We start from the raw sequence: 16,222 nt of genomic DNA, 5'->3' as shown, positions 1-16,222 counted from the left end.
AAACCTGAATAATGTCAGTGTCCTAGAAGAACCACACCCTGTGCCTTCTTTACAACCAATTCAACTCAAGTTGGACAGCTCGCACTTTGACCCTCCAGGGTCCTGCAGATGTAAATTTATTTATCTGCGTTTGTTTGTTTGTTTATTGGTTTGTTTATTTATTAGCAGGATTATGGTAAAACTACAGGACAGATAACCAAGAAATTTGGTGGAAGAATGCGATAGAGATCAGGAAAGAACCCGGATCCCAGATTTTTTTATTTATAATGCAGACATCTTGATGAAACAGAGAGCTATATTTAAGAAACCGATATCTATGAGTTTGTGTTATTTGGTGTGGCTGGCAGGGATAGTATACACATGGCAATCTGTCTATCTATCTATCTATCTATCTAGGCGGTGCAGAAATGGGGAACTGTCATCAATGTGTAACTGCAGGCTGATTACACATCCACCAATAGCCGGCTAATAATATCAGGGCGTAGTGTTGTTCACCTGCGAGGGCGCAAAGTTGGACACCAGTCAGTGATTCATGCTTTTATGGCTCCAGTTAATGTATAGAAGGTCAGACGGTGCAGAGGAGATGAATAGAACAGTATGGTAATATCTGAGAGAATAAAGGGTGAACAGTTTACACAAATACAGGGAAAAATCCGAGTTCATCCTCTTTTCTGCTATTCTACTGTACAGGTTGTGTTTTGATTTGTGTGTTAACATGCCAGGCTGTATCACTGACAGTGACAGAGGCCAGAGCTGTGTGTGTGTCTGTCTGTGTGTTTATAACCATGATTCTTTGCAACTGTGTGTGTTTGCTGTCCGTGTGTATGAATGAGGAGGTGTTAGGTGAGGGACCAGATAGAGATGCTGGAATGTGGCAGACAGCAGCCGACTGTTGCAGAAGAAAGTGTGTGCATGTGTTTTTGCGCGTATGCATGTGTGTGTGTGTGTGTGTGTGGTTGTCTCCAATTCCAAACCAGGCACCCGGAAAACTGTCCCCGTCCTGGCTGGGGCAGCGGCTCAATCATTTGGGGTCGGTGACTTTCTTTGGCCCTTCTTCCTCACACACACACACACACAAACACACATACACAAACACAAACACACACACTGAAGCTAGTAGACTCCTGGCTCCAGGAAGAAGACTTCCAATGGAGAAGCAGGAAGAACCCAATGGAGAAGCAGGAAGAACCCAGGAGGCAGAAGACCCTGTTAGCAGAGATGAGGGAAACACACAGACACACACATGTCACTCAGTCGCTCTCTTCGTTTTGCAGACTGAGCTGAAATTCCTCTTTCGTTTCTCTCTCATTTTTTTCTGAATCAGCTCTTCCTCGCGTTAACTGTTTTATCTGATCAGCACTGATCATTGAGGATTCACTCATGTGATAATGTTAAAACGTGAAAACAGTGCTAATCAATATCCCCTCACAGTGTGTGAAACCAGCTCGTAAAGACCCGTGATTACATCTGATGACTCGCACGTTACTCCCCTTTGTTCGGTTTATTTAGTTTGGTTTGACCTCTTTGACTTATTTTCTTTATTCAGTCAGAACTTCAAATCAGGTATTTTACAATTTGAGAAAACATAAGTTCATGGCACACTCTTTTATTTGTTACATTAGAAATAAATTGTAAATGGGACTGTCCCCCTGGTTTTTATAGCTTCTGGATGATTTTAGTGACAAGTGACCTTGTTTTTTATTGTTTGTTTGACTGCTGTTTTTAATTAAATTACTCATAGTGTGTTTTTCCTTTATCATATGCTGTTTGCCCCAGAAGATAAACTGTAACAGAGACGGCCAAAGCCAGAGTTAAAGCAGATATGACGCAATTCAACTGAAATTAAATATTAAAGAAAGAAATTAAAATTGTGGATTTCTCTGGATTTGAACATTGTTGGAAACATTTTGGATGATGTGAGTACACAAGTCAACAAAATATATAACACAGGTCAGAAGAAGAATTGAAATTTACATTTTTCCGTGTAGGGTTGGCTTGCTCTCACTCTGTGCCTGCGCTAGTTCTGCTTCCTCTAAACTTCCCATAGGAGCATGTGAGCGTCCAAGTAGTTGTTTGTCTCTATATGTCAGCCTTGCGATAGACTGGCGACCTGTCCAGGGTGTACCCTGCATCTCCCAACATCAGCTGGGATTAGCTCCAGTGCCCCCCTCGACCCTTTTAGGATAAGCGATGCAGCTAATGGATGGATTGTTTAAACTCTTGGCTTACTGGACATTAAAGCTGAGTTTGAGGGTAGGATGAGTCATTTAGTTCAATTAACCGACATGAATTAAATTAATTTTATATTAAATACACATTTGCACCCTGGTCACATCTCAATGAGGTACTATATTATGTATATTTATATAGCATTAGTGATTATTTGATTAATTGAATAGGCACAAGTTTCTTGTAGGATTATACATGGGGATTTGTGTGTTATTCTATGGTATCTGTGTGTTATGCTTGTGGATTAAGTGTGTTTGAGCAGGTAAGGTCAGGGAGTCACAACGGGGAGACCCAAGTCCTCTCAGCAAGACACACACACAAACCCACACACACACACACACAGCTTTAACCAGGAGTGTGTTTTTTTTAATAAATTATTAACTCCTCGGTTGCAGGTTCTCATGTGTCGGGCTCAAGGGCTGAATCGGACTCTTGGTTCACACTGTTTGAAGAGCAGCGCAAACACATCAGCCAACACTCAATTACACATGATAAGAATCCAATTATCAAAATCTCCTTTGTTCCCTGTGGTGTCCAAAGTTTGTAAAGCTACTTAACCAATTCACAAAAAACAAACGTTTGAATATTTCTTTGACGCTCGTATGCTAATATTTGAAATTCCACTCCTGGGTGTTGCTCGCTGGAAAAGCTCAGCCATAAAGTAAGAAATCCCATTCATTCAAAGCTCCACAACCAGTCTGGTTGGCTAATATCTCTTAGCGGGACATCCCATGATACTAAGAGTGTGTGGGCTAAAAGCTATTGAGCTAATTTATTTTTAGCAGTGAGGACTCAGGGATCCCAGTCCCTCTCCCTGTGATAAGAAGTGGCCAAAGTCCGCAGGCAAGAGAAGGTCTGAAGAACAAATATGGAAAACACACACACACACACACACACACACACACACACACACACACACACACAGTGTTTAATATGCTGATACATGGGACTGAGCTGCAGTGTGATGTGGCGGGCAGATGGAAAGATGTTTGCTCGTACGTCCAGGGGCAGGTCAGGGGTAAGATTCAGGTTAGGCAAAGGTGAGGTGACATCATCACCACAATGGACTGAGGCGTCTTCGAGGAGTTCACCCAGAGTTCACGCAGAGATGGTTAAAGATGTGACACTGTTGCGAAAGTTTTGTAAGAAGATGTAGATTGTGAGGGCGAGAGAATGAGGATTGGAAACAAGCGTGTGCCACGTTTTTGTCAACGTCCAAAACTCTCTCCTCCTGTCCGTCACAAGCCGGCTCCTCCCGCTCTGAAAGCACTGAAAGAGAAAACAAAAACACAATGAGGAAGCCAGAGGAGGAAAGGTGCCTCAATCCAGGGACTGTCATAGCTCACAGGCCAGATAACAGCAGGAATATTTCAGTTTGGACAAAGAGAGGAGGGGCTGCGGGGAACAAATTGGTTCAAGAATGAAGAAAAAAAAAGGAGCAGAAAGAGGACAGGGAAAGAGAGAGGGAATGTCAGAGAGGAGGAGAAGGGAGATGCCACCAGACAGGAGGAGCAATGGAAAACAAAAGAGGCTCCACGCTCCGCTCTGTCTTATCTGACTGAGGGGTCTTATCCACCGCCGGCTCTGTTAGTGTAACCCCTTTCCCTCCGCTCCATCCCTCCCCTCCCTGCTGGACGACCGCTCTCCTTCCACCTCATCCCTCCATCCCCAAACCCCCCCCCCCCCTTCCACCATGCTTGCTGTGGACCCCGTTATCAGGCCAAGGCTGACGTCAGGGGGGCCCGCTGGTGCTAGGGGGGCCGGAGACGGAGTCTGATAGCGAAGCAGAGGCTGCCTCCGCACAGGCTGTGGGAACTGCGGGCCCAGCCCAGCTCGACCCAGTGGCCCCGCACGTCCACCAAGAAAACACACAAACACGAAGAAATAAACGTGAGATTAATTTGTCGAATAGCACACACACACCTTTTGTATATTTGTGGTGTTCTGTTCATCTGGGGAGAGTTTCTACAATTACATTCGTACACATGATGGGTGTTTTTCACGGTGAGACCAGTATCTTCACTTCACACATCATTAAGTAAACTCAGTTTAAAGGACCAACATTCAACTTTGGCCCCTAGGGGTCTCTCAATTAGAACAATACCAAAAGGCCTAGTTTGTTGACATCGTTAAGCAGAGTGGGATCATGGGAGTTGTTGTGATTGCTGATGAATAAATTATCAATCTGACATGCAGGCGCAAATCCTGTTCACACGTGATGTAATATATTAAAGTTTTATTCACGTTACACAGCAAACAGCAATGAATAATCGGTAACTGGCTAACTGGCTAATTGACTAACTGGCTAACTAGCTAACTGGCTTACTGGCTCACTGGCTAACTGGTTAGCAGTGTGTTTTCCCTTCATCATAGGTAGATAGATGCCAGAACATTGTTGGAATTATTTTCAATATTATGTAGTCAAAAAAAATACATAACTTAGGTCTGGGTTTTCTACTTTTTTAACATTTTACCCAAGAATTGTTACATATTGTGTTTTTTACCTTTGAAATTGAATAATGTGCATCTATCCACATCCTGACTGATGAATCTTGCACAATTGAAGAGACAATATGTGGAAATATGACAAAAGTTTAATACATATCAATGTATTGCTGGTGTACTATGTAAACATGGGGGACGAGGTGAAATACATCATTGATAATTAAAATGTTTTGCTTTGTCTGTTCTTTGCTCATAAAGTTTAAAACCACAACCTTTACTCAGGAGCAAAAACCAGCCTCTATGAGCTTCCTCCACGTTCATGGACTCGACAGTCTATTTGAGCCTCTGTAAAATAAACGCATGGATCTTCTCCACAGAAAATATAACTGTGGAGATAATGAGCTGTTTCTAAAACTCCTAAATAGCAAACATCTCAATAGAAGGATCTTCACATCCACTTATGGAGAAGCTAAACGGTTGTCTTATGCAGTTTATTATTTTCCTTCATGACTGACTTTCATTTGACACACTCAGCTTGTTAAACCTGAGAGCACATGGAGAGGGAAGCTGTCGTTTAGGTCAAAGATGAAGCAGCGGTTATTTTTTGTGACACTCATCGTCAGCCCATGTATCTCCATAAAAAAGCTGTGGCTGCGGGCGGTTGACAGATTCTGATGTCAGGGTCGGTATTAGGCCACGAAACATTAATTCACTGAAGGGGGAAAAAATCTGGGAATTAATTACCAGAGACTAGGTTAAGGAGGCACTTAGCCCTGAGTGGTGGAATGGCTATTGTCATGTGTGTGTGTGTGTGTGTGTGTGTGTGTGTGTGTGTGTGTGTGTGTGTGTGTGTGTGTGTGTGTGTTGGTGGGGGGGTCAACAGGTGCAAGTTTGATCTGTTGGGAGTGAGTGGAGGTCTGCAGCAAGCTGGCAAGTTTCACATCATTAGTTGCAGGTGCAGCACTCCCAAAAACGTGCAACACACACACACACACACACACACACACACACACACACACACACACACACACACACACACACACACACACACACACACACAACCTTATTTAATTATCATCCTGCAACATCAGGGTATAGCCACAAAAAGCGTCCGTCTTAACTCCTGTGTGTGACTTATTTATAGTGAATGGGAGTAAAATGAAGCATCAATCTGCCACTTACACACACACACAGACACACACACACACACACACACACACACACAAACACACACACACACAAACACACACACAAGGACAGATATATATTTCCACATCTTCCTACGTGTGTGTCAGATGCTTGCGGAGATGGATCTGTCGGATGGGGAGTGGAGACACACTTATCAGTGTGTTGTCCTGGATAAGGTGGAGAAGACTTGCAATGGTTGCGGTCGGTCAGTCCTGGATTTCTCCTTCGCGTGTGTGTGTGTGTGTCTACTGCTCTCTCTCTCTCTCTCTCTCTCAGTCTGACCTCCTCTTGGCTGAGTGAGTAGGAGGAAGAAAAGAGTGGCCTTGACAGTGCGAGAGGAAGGGTGAGATGTATAATAAGAAGCAGCGAAAAGAAAGGGAGCGTTGTTTCTGAGTTGCTTATCCTCCACCTCTCGCTGTCGTTTTTCTCTCACTCTCTTTGTCAGACGCACACTCCCTAAATTTCACCAGTGGCCATGGCGCACTTGGGTGTAAATAACTGTAAAACAAGTGGGAGACTGGGGAGTGGAGGTGAATGGATGTGCGAGAGGAAAAATTATAGCTGCACTCATGGTGCACTCTCACTGCAAAACGGTTTGATGTGTGGATAAAGGAGAAAATACAGCTTCATGCTGATATGACACTCTGGCAGCAGAAGCTGAATCCTCTGTGGATTCATATAGAAATATTGTGGCCTTATCGATAGGAGCTCAGAAAAATATGCACAGGACATTTTTATGAAATATTTTGGATTTTATCATGGTATCAGTGTCGAAGAAGTGACGAGGAGGAACGATTAAACAAAGCCAGTAAAGGTGACAGCATCGTAATGATTCCATTCAACCGTTATCCTTTCAAGGGACGTGGAGGGGCTGGAGCTAAACTCGGCTGTCACTGGGTGAGAGGTGGGGTATATCCTGGACAAATATCATATCACAGGGCCCAGAGACCCACAGCCATTCCCACCTTTAGATCATGCAAACACAGAAAGGCCAAGCCGGGATTTCAACCAGGAACCTTTTTGCACTGTACCACCAAACCACTCAGAATGGGTTTGACAAAAATGGCTCTTAACAAATACAAATCTGTACCACTAAGCTTATTTTCCAGTTTTACCTGATGCAATTTGACTCCAACGTTTTTATTTGTTTTAATCTCAATTTATTCAGGCTGTCTCATTAGGATTGTGATTAACAACTGGAGATCAGTGGTGTGCAGGACTCCAGTTGGACTTGACTTTGCAGGTGTATTTTTCACTCAAGCGGTTAAAGGTGATTTCTTTGCATGCAACGGTCTCAGTAGCCCTCCTGCAGTCCCCATTGAGTCTATTCCTGCACATAAATCAGTAATGATGAATAATGATATAATAGTACTGGCACACATGTATGTGCTAAAGAACAACTGGGCGTACAACATTGCACAATGCATGGGAAATCATGCAGCAGCTGTAGCTTGTGTATATGTTTATGTGGCATAGTGAAAAGATATCAGTTGCTGGGTGATTTTACCCCCTGTAGGTACAGGGGGTAAAAGCAAATGCCGTTTACTACAACAAGACAAACTATTGCTGCTTGAATAAAGAACCCAGGGATTACACGATCTTTCTCTTTGTGATCTGAGTTCATATTCCACGTTGCATGACTCTGCAAACAGCAGGTCACAAAGCAGGAAACTGGTTTGTTTGAGGTCTGCAATAGTTTGAACTGAACTGTCCCTCTCTTGTTTTGTAGATAACATTTTTCTTTTTGAATAGAATTATTATTGACTTATCAATATGTGATCGCCTTCCAATCAAACGTGTGCCGTCTGTTTCGCTCTCTTGGTTTTGCACCATGCTGCCTGCCTCCCCGCCTCTCTGCCCCTGAGGTGTTGTGATAAGTTCAGGCCTCATTAGTCTTTTTAATTGGTCCAGAGCACTTGTATTAGAGCGGTCTGTGACCTGGACAAATGCCAGGCTTAAGTAAACCGACCCAATGGAAACACTGCGCAGGCCGAGCAACAGATCAGAGTGCAACATCGAGACGGTGTTTGATTTAGAGGGGAATTCATCCAGTACAGTTTTTGAATTTGTTTATTCCTGGGTTTAGCAGAGGTTAGCTCAAACGATGTATTTGAGCTTTAGGAGAAGCTGCTCATGGACGTGTCTTGTTAGGGTTTGAAAATCACACGAGGAATCCATTTTTAAAAACATCTACTCCCCTCCTCTGACAGCTTTTTGGCTTTCTCCTGTGCGCATGAAACTTTGACCCGTCTCTTTGGTGCAAAATGATTTAAAAACACTTATTCATCAGCTGTTCAAACAGTCTTTCCCCGAAATGAACTTAAAGTTTTATCTAGGTATTCATACGCGCATGTGTTCTATAGAATGTACTTTTAGGTTTGCATTTCTTGCTAATATTCTACTTGTCTCTACACGCTCCACTTTTTTAATCCTTTTTTCTTGTATCGTGCATGTGTGTCACTTTGTGCACAATCACGCATGTGTGAATGACATGCAGAGAGTCTGTGTGTGTGCGTTGTGCCGTGGCGTCTATAGCTCGTGGGGAATCCATCAAAGCTTATCATTTTAAGTAAACATGACAGAGTGGACAAAATGTCTTGTGCGCCGCCAGACCTGCTATCTAACCGCGAGCCATATCTGCGATGATGGACTGATGTGGCGCTGGCTTGGACAAACCAGAGTCTGAGTGTGAGAGTGGGAGTGTATGTCTGAGTGCACACAAGCGCACACGCACACACACATCAAAAGACGTACACATGTAGACACTCAGGCACAGTAAACACACACTCATGTTACCTTTAACATGCTCCTTATATCTTCAGACTCTCAAAGGAATACATGTAAAGTTGACTTATTGCACAATCCTAAATTGGCAGCCACAGTCATAATTCACATGGGAATTTATAGCTGTTATTTATCGGCCAGTGTTTTCAGGGGCTCATATTTTGTACCTGTGAGTTGGGGAGTTTTATTCTTCTGCAGAATGGTCGTTACTGTACAGGACAAGCCCGTTCTTTATGGCAGAGGATCAGAGGAGATTGAGGAAGAATCATCATTGTTCCATTAAATATACGTCTGCTGGCATGACCTCCTGGTTCCATGAAAGGTTATCTGATGTCAGCCAATGCCTGTTTCATTTTTACAGCTTTTTCCATATTCGCCAGAGGTGAGGTCTCTTTGCATATGTGCATGCATGCATGTGCATCGAGGTAAGCCTGTGTGTTCCCCCCACTTGTTACAACACCACTGATAAGCAGGACAAACAACCATGCACTGTTTGCCCCCCAGCCCCCCCCACCCCCCCCCCACCCCCCCACCCCCCCACCACGGTCATGTGATAAAAGAAAGAGCAGATCACAGCTTGTACATGTGTTTAAAGATGTTTGTCCATCTCTGCGTCAGGTTTCCTCCGCTGTCTGCTCCTTCCCTGCCCGGCTCCTGCACGGTCTGGACGTCCGCTTTCAAAAGCGGAAAAAAAAGAAAAAGATAACCCCTTTCCTGCCGTTCAGTTCCTGGGTGAAAGGTCACGGCTGCAGTGTGTCGGCCAACTTGGCAGATTGACAGTGGGTGTAGTGGCACTGGTATCGAGCCATTTCAAGCCATGTCTCCATCACTGTGATTCCCCACTCTGTCTTCGTTAACTGGCTGCTGCAAGTGGCCAGTCTGTGTGTGTGTGTGTGTGTTGTGTGTGTGTGTTGTGTGTGTGTAGTGGGTCTTTGACCTCATGGTGGTCTCTCAGCCAGTCTGGACGAGACCACCAGCGGAGTGGTGAATGTCTCCATCACATCCATTGTGGTGCGTCATAACCACAGTACTTCCTGCGATAATCTTAGCTCTCACCAGGATCAGGCATCAGAATCTGTTTGTCAATACACCAAATTTAGTCTTTCCCCAATTTCTAATGTATTGTTGCACCATGATAAACATATTTGGACGTTTTGGCCCCATACGCTAACTAGCTTTCTTTCCTATATAGTTTAATGTAAAGCTCGGTACCACTATTCTGTCTTTGCAGTAAATATGAAGAGTGTAATTAACATGCATTAGCTTAGCTTAGCACAAAGACTGTTAAAACAAGCAGAAAAAGCTAAAGATCCACCAGCCAGTGCCTCTAAATGTCACTAATGAATTGTATCTTGTTTGTGATATTATTAGAGAAAACAAGTGTACAAAACTACATGTTTGGGCTTTGAAGGTTTCAGTTTAGTTTTACACCTAAACCTATCCCCTTATAGGCCTCAACTAAGCTAACTGACTGCTTAAGTTGCCATAATTGCAAACATATTTCCCAAAATGTCATACTGTTTCTTTGAAACACAGAAAATGTCTTTACTAATATTTTTATCGAGACATAATAATGCTCAGTGAATATCTGAATACGTCTTTAAATACATTTGCCAAACACCTGACATCTCTTTTTTTATACTTTATTAAAGTCCTTATTATAGAATTGCCTTACACGTTGCTCATCTTCAAACAAAAATCACTTAAGAATGAGAATAGCATACAAATTTGAAAATAATCTAAATTACTTACACACAGGTTTTGAAAATGTGACCAGTATAAATTTCAATTGACAAATAGTCTTGATAGCAATAACTAAAACACAAATAACATTTAGGCTACTGTTTGTGATTATCAGCTGTTGTTTCGGTGACAGTTCACCTCCTTCATTGAATCAACCTCTTCAGTGTGAGGCTTACACATGTGTCAGAGCTGTTGGCTGTTTGTAAGTGGGACCCTCCGTCCTGATGTCATTCATTTATACACTATTTCAAATATCTCATCCTATTTAGTTTAATAGCGTCTGTTATCTTTTCATAGACATAAACACTTTCTGATTGGAGACTTTTATAATATATTGCCGCACTTTTTCTCTTTTTTTTAGAGGTTTGCTTCATTATAAAGAATTATGAGCCCCGCATTTCCTATCAATTATCATTTGTGTGACATATCCTTTCTCGGTGTTTAGGTTTCGCGGCTTCTTGCTGCCACGGTGTACTTGAAGTTATCGGTGGCTGTAGTCTAAGCTAGGAAGTGTGTGACGTCTAAGCAAAATGATTTAAAATCTCTCCAAGGCCTGTGCTGGTTATAGAGGTTTAGATAAAGCATCGACTTGATTGAGCTTTCTTAGAAATACCAAGGCACCGACTAAAAAAGGACATATAGCCAAGATTTGAATCATTTAAGTCGCTGCTAGTTCCACTCTTCTAAGGAAGATTTCGATAAGCCCAACTGAAGACCTGGATGTGTGGATTTGTGTTCTTAGTGGCATAAATAAAAACATATTGAGACAAGAAAGCTTAGAAAAACACACTCCATCTTTTCTTTTGGGGCCTCTTCTGCTCTTCAGCTCATCTTCGGCAACATAAATTCCTCCGTGTGTGTGTGTTTGTGTGTGTTTGTGTGTGTGTGTGTATGTGTGTGTGTGTGTGTCTGTAACTGACAGGGGAGTACTATAAAAATTATAATATCAGAGGCTGATATACGGTAGTGATTTTATATAAGAGTGAGACCAGGGACAGTAAATGTTTGATGGACGCCACATCTTGAAAACATAACTCAGCGAAAACCTCAGTCAGAACTTTCCCAGACATCATCTTAGTTAGGGTTTGGTTGTTTTTTTGCAGTAAAAGTGAAAAAGTTATATTTCGAAGTTTAGAAATAATGAAATGTCAGTATGAGAGCACCGGACTGGAGGGGGAAAAATAAAGTAATACAGAGAAGGGGATATTTGTAGCTGTCTTATATTCTGCGTCACATGGAGGTTTTGATGGTGTTGGAAGGGGACAATGATACCAAGAGCCACAGGGTCCCTGCCAATACAAAGCTCGCTCCCAACCAAACACCCCCACACCCACCTCCTCACAATCCTGTGTTTGAGAGGAGAAGGAGGGGGGCGTTGGAGAGGGATGACGAGAGTCTGAACAGGCCGGAGGAGGGACACACCGGCGCCATGGCGATCCCTTAGACAACTTATCTCCTCTCTCACATTGATAGCGTCTGTCAAAATAACTGCCAAGATACATAGCCAGCCAGGAACTGGTTAACTCCGGAGCTGTCCAATCAGAAGCGCCCTGGCGCTCGGACCTTTCCCCACCTTTGACAGGGCCTCCTGGGACCCAAGTTCCACAAACACACATTGTGTCTGTCTCATTGCTCTCCCTCGAGAAAAGATCCAGCTCAAATAGGTCTGATCTTTATTGTAAGGACTGGCAGAGAAGAGTCACTGCAGTGCATTCAAATATATATATATATATATATATGCAATTTACAATTATAGAGACAATTATTGAACATAATTCTCTTCACTTCACCAGTCTTTTCTGATATAAAAATGCTGCAGTTAAATGATACTCTTCACTCACCCAGGAGAATCTATTTGGTTATTTTCTTTAACTTTTAAACTTCGTGTAAGTTACATTGTTCTTACTGAATATGTTGATTAACATGTTTAAAATTTATTTTATTTATAAATTGTTTTATATTCCTTATACTTCCTCCACATTTGACCTTTGTCTCTTATAGCATTTGTAGTGAAACATCGCCACTTAGTGGTATATATGCTGAACACCAGAGATGGCAAATCATTTTTCTAAAGTCAAAATATATCAAATGAAACTGTAAATAAAATCACATTTATAATTCCAATGTAACCAAGTTTCCAGAACCCCTGAACACGTGAATAGTTTTACCAATTCCATTTTAACGAACTCCTAGAGCTTTCATCAGATCAACTTCATATTCGGTGAGTGTCATTTTGATTCCATGGAGATTAAAACCAGCTCAAATGGTGAGTTCTTGTCACATGGTGTTACCGTGGCTTGTCGTCACATTTTTATGAATCACCATCGAAGTTCAAGGTTCTTGAATCTCTGACGTACACTGTCCAATTTACGTCAAACTGGCCATGCATGACAAGAGTCCCGGCCTGATGCCATCTGCACAGAATCAGGACTTAAAATCCCAGTGATCCCTGGTGGCAACAGGACATGTATGATAAAATACATTTATTTCAAAGATATAGCATTGAAACACTCATGCATGAAATAACACAGGAAATCAATACCGGTTATTTTTCACCCATGTTGTGCAGAAACAAAGGGAAAAAAGGTTTAATTGTACAATACCTGAAATACTGAATGATGAAATTCATTCTTTGAATAGATATAGAAAATATCAACATTTAAATTCTGAACTAGTTCATTTCATAGTTTTAAGGTGGAAAGTGAGAATGAAAGACTTAACTTGTTAAAGTAAACCTTATCCATCACTACCTCTTGCCTTTACTGTCGGGATCTTTATCAGACAGTGTGTAAAAATCCCTCTCTGCTTTCTCTTGCCATCTGTATATGAGACTGAGAGCTGTTGTGTTGCAGGTATGGCCTGCCCCTTTAAGGAAAGTCTGTAGTGTGTGACGTAGTGCACCTGGGTATTGTTGGAAAAGACGCTAAAAGTGTGTGTATAACGAGAAGTGAGTGTTGCTCCTGCTGTATATCCGCGAAATAAAGTGGCCGCATTCCAAGTAAAGAAACATCTCCTCCTCCTTATTCACGGAGCGGTCCGGACGGCCGGTTACCAGCCAGACAGCGAGCCAAGATAACCAGTGAAAGGGGCGGCTCCTGGTACAGGCGACATAGGAGACTGATTTATCATGACGTGACCCATGCAATGTAAAACAATACATTACCGTCACACCATCATCCTCTAACCCCGGGGACGCACCGGAGGTAGAAGCGCTGGGAAAAGCGCTCCACCTCCTTTCCTCGCCCATGTTAAATACTTGGTCTGTTCGCACCGGCAGCGTAGTGCCGGGAAGAACCAGGACCAACACACACACATAATGTAGGTCAGTCACCTGTGAAGATCAGCATCATTTACCCCTGAACCAGCGCGGAGAAATGATGATGATGACGAAAAATTAAATATAATTTTTTTTTAATATAAATTAAAATATATATATATTTTTTAATTAAATTAAATTAAATTAAATAAAAAAATTTTTAAAAACTGTGCGCGCACATCCTGCGCAGAAGCCCATTGCGCACATCCTGCGCAGAAGCCCATTGCGCACATCCTGCACAGAAGCCTACTGCGCACATGTGCGCAGAAGTCCATTGTGCAGGAATTGCGCGCGCAGTTTTTTTGTTTGTTTTTTTTTATTACATTTTTTCCTGTTTTTATATTTCATTAATTTACATTTACATAGAATAAGATATTTATAATAATAGGAAAACTCCTGCCAATTTTAAGTTTCAGTATATTGCCAGCTTTAAAATGGAATGAGTGGGGTTTCAAACCCGGGAATTTCTTGCTGAAGAACGGACACACTATCGACTAGGCCACACCACATGATATTTGCCATGAGGAACTAAGCGCTATAAGAAGACGGACAAATTATCGTGTGTGTGTCCGTGTCATTTTATGCAGCGTTTGATAAACACTTACTACATATAATTGACATCCTTACTTAAAAGTTACTTTTATATTTTTGGCTTTTAGATACTGGATGATGTAACATACTTTAAAAAACTATTGTTAGAGAATAACCCAGTACTTTTTCAACCTTGGCTTTGGACTATGGAGGACCATACATGACTTAAGTAAAAATAAATAAATGTATAAATAAATACAGAAATAAATAAATTAATAAAAAAGGAAATAAATAAATGAATACAGAAATAAATGAATAAATATGATAATAACAAAAGAAATGTCAAAATAAATGTCTTAAATATATTTGCACATTTATTTATTCCCTCTTACATTTCCTTTTCATTTGCAGTGTCCTTATGCCAATGAGAAAGGCGGGCCTAACCGCAGTCTCATGCAGGATTGGTCACAGGAGTGTAATGATCCAGCCCTACGTCTGCCTCTCAATGCTGACTGGTGTCCAGTAGCTGTTTGCAGCGTTGACCCAGTTCACACTTAAAATGAACTAGTTCAAGTTAACAGGTTAGTTCAGGTTAGTTCAGGAGCGAGCCGAGAGGAGAAGGAGGAAACAGAAACTCCAGCTCGGTACAAACCACCTGCAGCTTCTGCTCTGATCATGAAGCCGCTGATCTCTGAGCAGATGTGACCAGAGAAGCTGTGTTTCCACTGTTCTACAAAGTCACTAACCGGCTGTTTCACGGTGAAGAGCTCAAGTCTCAGTCACTGCCCGTGTCTCTGTGTGTGTGTGTAGCTCAGTTGACCAATCCTGCTCGAGACTGAGGTTAGGCCCGCCTTTCTCATTAGCATAAGGACACTGCAAATGAAAAGGAAATGTATCAGGGAATAAATAAATATGCAAATATATTTAAGACATTTATTTTGACATTTCTGTTGTTATTAAGGTATTTTTTTATTTTTTTCTGTATTAATTAATTTATTTCCTTTTTTATTTATTTATTTATTTCTGTATTTATTTATACATTTATTTATTTATTTATTTTTACTTAAGTCATGTATGGTCCTCCATATTGGACGCCTTACAAGAATCAGTCTGCTGTGATGTCCTGAGGCTGCCCCCTGCTGGCTGCTGGGTTCCTCTGCTGCTCTAGCTTGGTTTGTGCAGCTTGTGATTAACTAACGTTGTCCATAAAAGAAAATCTTTAATATCCTTCAAGGGCAATTTGATGTACAACCAAAAATCAGTGCACGACAACAATAAACTAATATATACAATGTAAATAAAACACAATATAAAACCCTATAGACTAAGTAGCAGGGGGAAATTTGCTTTTAATAAATTAATTGATAAGTCGACCAACAGAAAATTACCCATCAACTATTTAGATATTCTCGAAACATTTCATTCTACTTTAAATTTACTGTTGTGTTTCTAATAATTATTAATGTCGGTGACATTTCTTTGATAAATGGGTGGAGGTTTTATTACCTCTGCTAAGGAGGTTATGTTTTCATCTCTGATTTGTCAGTCAACAGGTTTATGTAATAAACTACTGGACCAATAACCACACAACTTGATAGAAGGAAGCTGCATGGATGAACCTATACGGCTCTGTTGAGCTCTACTGAGTGCCAGTCTAGTGAATGAATCTGGAATCTTCTCTCAAAAAACATTACCCCCCCCCCCCCCCCATATGGTTTTTAGTGTTAAGCTAATGAGGTGTTTTATAAAGATGTGATCGAAAACGTTAGACCGAGTGAATCCACTTTATTTCAGCATGAACTGAAAAAAAAATGCACAGCACTGCTAATTGGTGGAATACTATTCAGGCCGACGTCACATCATCTTACCGACAGAATCGTTGAACGATCTTGACTCAAAACAGCAAAACGTGAGTTCCCTGACCGGGAATCGAACCCGGGCCGCGGCGGTGAGAGCGCCGAATCCTAACCACTAGACCACCAGGGA

At 41.7% G+C, this 16,222-nt stretch overlaps 1 non-coding gene across 1 annotated transcript; it reads right to left on the bottom strand.

The window, feature by feature from the left end:
* Positions 1-16,150: 16,150 nt before the first annotated feature.
* Positions 16,151-16,222, bottom strand: trnae-cuc (transfer RNA glutamic acid (anticodon CUC)). The gene has a single exon. It is a non-coding gene; the product is annotated as a tRNA-Glu (tRNA).

This window comes from Pleuronectes platessa, chromosome 17 (assembly GCF_947347685.1).
Source record: "Pleuronectes platessa chromosome 17, fPlePla1.1, whole genome shotgun sequence".
NCBI lineage: Eukaryota > Metazoa > Chordata > Actinopteri > Pleuronectiformes > Pleuronectidae > Pleuronectes > Pleuronectes platessa.
Note: the sequence above shows the minus strand (reverse complement) of the source record. Positions and strands in the feature narration are given on the sequence as shown.